The 4658-nt window shown below is 45.6% G+C and overlaps 1 pseudogene; it reads left to right on the forward strand.

The window, feature by feature from the left end:
• Positions 1-515: 515 nt before the first annotated feature.
• On the forward strand, positions 516-2706 carry LOC134363345 (regenerating islet-derived protein 3-gamma-like; annotated as a pseudogene).
• Positions 2707-4658: the final 1952 nt, after the last annotated feature.

The following is a 4658-nucleotide window of genomic DNA, read 5'->3' on the forward strand; positions in this document are numbered from 1 at the left end:
CAACATCTATGGCAATCCCAGCCTTTGTCAGGAATGGTCTCCCCATGGCAGGAATATCCCTGAAGCAACTCCAAGCCTCTCCCAAGCTCACCATCCTGCCTACACATTCCTGTTTTTCATTTTAATGCCCTTCCCTCAGATTCTCTTACAAAACCCCAGTCTCTCCTGACAGACAAGCCATACCAGATCAATGCAAGACAGGTGAGTAGTATATCAGAGATGAAACTCCTGCAGATTTTACCTCACAGATTAGAGGAGAAGGAATCAGAGAATGTCCGTCCTCAGAGAACAGAGGGGTTCTGAGACGCAGCAAAGGCTGAGCTGGCATTCCTCGGGGACAGTAGGGTATATAGATTTCCCAATTGATTCCTGAACTACAGAAAGGGATGAATGTGGTCAAAATCAACCTATTCCTGGGGGACTAAACAAAGGAAATGACAGTGACAGTGGGGTCTCTGCCTGTCCTCTCTGACCACACCTGATTTGGTGATCTCTCGGCTCAAGGCACAGACACGATGCTGCCCCCCATGGCCCTCACCAGTGTGTCCTGGGTTTTGCTCTCCTGCCTGATGCTTCTCTCTCAGGTCCAAGGTGAGACTTTTGCCTCTAGCACTGGGTCCCCTGTGAATGTGCTGAGCCGAGAAGGGGAGGAAGGGCCCTGTGTGCTGCACGTGGTGTGGTGTGGTGTGTCCCCACACAGGGGAACTGCCTGCCTCTCCTGCATCATCACTCATGCCTTCCGGTTAACCAGGGGTGGGAGGCAGCACAGTGGTCCATTCACAATGGGGTGAGATGGCTTCCCCTTTTGTCAGGGGATTGGTTGAAGAGGGAAAGTGTGAAGGTCCAGTCATGACATGTGGGGAGGCAGAACGATTGGAGGAAACAGCATGAGACAGTCAGCCCAGAGTGCAGGGAGTGTTGGACTGTTGAGTAAGGGGGAAGGGTAAAAAGAAAGGAGATCCCCACCTACTAGGGCTGTTTCAAGATGAAGAATTGCCAGAACTGTGAGCAAAGGCGAGACATAGTTATTAGTGTCATCTTACACCCCAAGGACAGGCCTCCTGGACATGCCTCAGGGCCACCTCCCCACCCCAATTCCAACTCTTCATTTCTCCCCATCCCTCTCCTTTGTCTCCTCTCCACCCAGGCGAAGACGCCCGGAAGGAACTGCCCTCTGCACGGATCAGCTGTCCCAAAGGCCCCAAGGCCTACGCCTCCCACTGCTATGCCTTCTTCACGACATCGAAATCTTGGGTGGATGCAGATGTGCGTGGTTAAATGTGGGGTTGGGGTGATAGGGGAAAGTGTATGCGGTCTCAGGGGGAGGAAGGCTGAATTCTAGAAAGTTCTTTGCAAAGAGAAATAAACACCCTAAACTCTCACACAACCCCCTCCTCACCTATCTCTGCCCTGCCCCTCTCTCAGTGAGGTCGCAGACCCCTCTCATTTTCTCACTCCCCCTCACAGCTTGCTTGCCAGAAGCGGCCCTCAGGACACCTCGTGTCTGTGCTCAGTGGGGCTGAGGCATCCTTCGTGTCCGCCCTGGTCAAGAACACTGTGAACACCTACTCCTACATCTGGATTGGGCTCCATGATCCCACGCAGGTGCGATTATATCCTCTTCTCTCTGTTACCTTTCAAGTGGCTATTGTCACCCAGGCCCGCTCCCTACACCTGGTGCCTGCTAGGGAGTACCCCATGGAGCAGTGGAGCTCAGATTGTGGGGGACATTTGAGGGAAAGCGAAGTCCTTGAGGTCAGCTGAAAAGCCAAGTTCTGTGGAGATCTCTGGTCTTCAATGAAGTTAATCTGCCTCTTGACAAGCTCTTTATACAATTCTCACATGAGGTCCTTTAATTTAGTTCTCTGAGCATCATGATTCTTGAGTATTCTATTCTGAAGGAATCCTAAATGAAGATAAGATCCATATAGAATAGACATTGCCTTTGAGATTCAGAGGCTAATGACAAGTCACCACCAATTATTGTTCAGCAAGTAACATATTACTTTGAGTGGTTCCACTAGTATTTTTTTGTTGGCTTTGGGATTTGTTAATAAGAGCAAGGAGTTAGAAAGAGCTTCCCAGTGGAGAGGGCTCTGGAGCAGCATCTGCGAGAGCAGAACAAATTCCATGAGGCTGGGGAGGGAATCAGATGGTACAGCTAAGGGGATCATGCAAGGACAGCTCTAATGACTGCTCCCTTCACCTGACTGCATCCTCTACTTAACAGGGCAACGAGCCTGATGGAGGCGGGTGGGAGTGGAGCAGCACTGATGTGCTGAATTACTTTGCCTGGGAAAGACATCCCTTCCACTGTCACAAACCCCAGCCACTGTGGCAGCCTTTCGAGAAGCTCAGGTACAAAACAGAGGAGCCACCTCTTTTCAGCCTTTTCTACCCCTCATCCCTTATTCCTGGATCTGATTTTCAGGGAATCTTCCTGAACTAAGACATACAATATTGGTGTGTCTTCTTCCATATCCTCTCATTTCTCCTTTGTTTGGGTCTCCTTCCCCTAGAGTGGGACTGGTAAAGATGAGAGAGGGACTTTAAACTGTGGACCAGAACCTGAGATTCCACTTCTTTGGGTTCAAAAGCTCCTCTAGCCCCATTCTGATCTCCTCTTTTGTCTTTGCAGGGTTTCTGAAGTGGAAAGATTATAATTGCAATGGCAGTTTGCCCTATGTGTGCAAGATCAAGGACTAGGGCAGGCGGGAATTTGCATGAGTTTGGTGTGCAGCTCATCAGGGACATGGGGCCAAGTGTGAAGACTCACCCTGGAAGGGAATATTCTCCCCATACCTCCAAACCTGACCACCTCATTCTGATCTTCCTTCCTCTTGCCTCCTTTCCACCTCATTTTAGGCCCTTCTGTGTGTTCATGGCCTGAGATCTCAGAGAAGAATAATAAAAATCTTAGTTCATACTTGTATACTTTTGTGTTTTGTCCTTATAGTAAGTCCCTGTAGATGAGGGAGAAGAGGTTGGGGAGGGAGCTCTGAGTCTTGCCTCTTCCCAGTTTTACCCAGGCCTAAGGGAAAATAACTAAATGTACATCTCTACCAGTATACCTGTGATGAGGGTGTGGGCCTGCTCGCCTAGGACATGCACTGTGTGAAGAGGAGACATAGCTAGCTCTCCCACACACTCACTGCCCACATGTTCTCCCTGATAGTGTAACACAACCAGCCTTAGGGGAGTCTGATGCTGTTTAAAACAGTATTTCTCAAATATTTTTCTGCAAAGAACCATCTTTTTTTCTTTAACTTGCAGTCCACCTTAGAGGTGACTTTTGTAAAATACAGTAAAAAGTGAATTACCTAAATATCTGGTTACAGTGCTGACATAAAGAACATTGGAAGTTCTTACTCCCTTTTTTAAACCCAGAAAAATTTGAACTAACTTAAAAGCAACAACTTTTCCTTGGGCTAATTGAGTAGTGAATTAACACGGGAAATTGCTACCCTGATATCTGCACAAACACCCAAATACATAAAGCTCTTTTAATCTCTGCTTTCCTGGAGCAGAAATCCTAGAGCTATAAACTGTTATGTACATTGATATGGTAATTATGAGAAATTGTTGGATGTTGAATGTAGATTGACATTAAGAGTGAAAAACTCCCGGAGATTGCAGTCCTCGGGAGGCCCCTAAACGTTCATGAGTTTTACCTTCAGAAACCGCACTCGGTTCTTATACTGAAGAGTCAAAAATAACTCCCTCATAGCTCTGGCAGGGGAAAGAAAAAAGAAATTATTCTAAAATCAGCTTAGAGTATTCTTAACAGCAAAGGCCTGCTTACAGGTAAAAAGACATTATAAGCCTTATCATACCTATCAGGAAAAGCATTCACTCAGCTTCTACATCCTCTGGCCTTTTTGTCTTATCTAAAGTAGAGAGACCTATGAAACACTTTTGAAGATCGTGGCCCTGAGACACAGTCCCACACTAATACTGAGATTTAGTCATAAGTTCATACAATACTCCCTCTTGCACAGACACTACCATATTGAGAGGGATCCTGAATAGTAGCAGTGGATTATAACAGAAAGAGCAGCAAGTTACAGCATCTCTTTAAGAAGTTCTGAGGAAATCCCAAAGGCAGCAAGAGAGACAGAAACAAGGACACTAGAGAAATTTTAAGCCTCTTGCACCTACGGCTATAGCAAACATTAAAAACTAACTCCTACAGAGAACAACATAAACTCACACAAAGGTCTTTTACTTCAGTTTCTATCACCTAATACATCAAGTAAGGCTTTCAAAAGAAACTATAAATCTTGCTAAAAATCAAAGGAAAACATAGTCTGAAGAGATAAAGCAAGCATCAGAACCAAAATCAGATATGGCACAGACTTTGGAACCATCAGACAGGGAATTTAAAATAACTATGATTGATGTGATAAGGGGAAAAAACAATGGGCAAGAAAAGATGTGTAATGTATGCAGAGAAATGGAACCTTAGGAAGAATCAAAGGGCAATGCTACAAATCAAAAACATTGTAATAGGAAGGAAGATTGTCTTTGATGGACTCATCAGTACACTGGACATGGCCAAGTAAAGAACATGTAAACTTAAAGATATGTCAACACAAACTTCCTAAACCTAAATGCAAAGAGAAAACAATGAAAAACATGAAAGAGAATATTCAAAACCT

The sequence above is a fragment of the Cynocephalus volans genome, chromosome 14, assembly GCF_027409185.1.
Source record: "Cynocephalus volans isolate mCynVol1 chromosome 14, mCynVol1.pri, whole genome shotgun sequence".
NCBI classification, from domain to species: domain Eukaryota; kingdom Metazoa; phylum Chordata; class Mammalia; order Dermoptera; family Cynocephalidae; genus Cynocephalus; species Cynocephalus volans.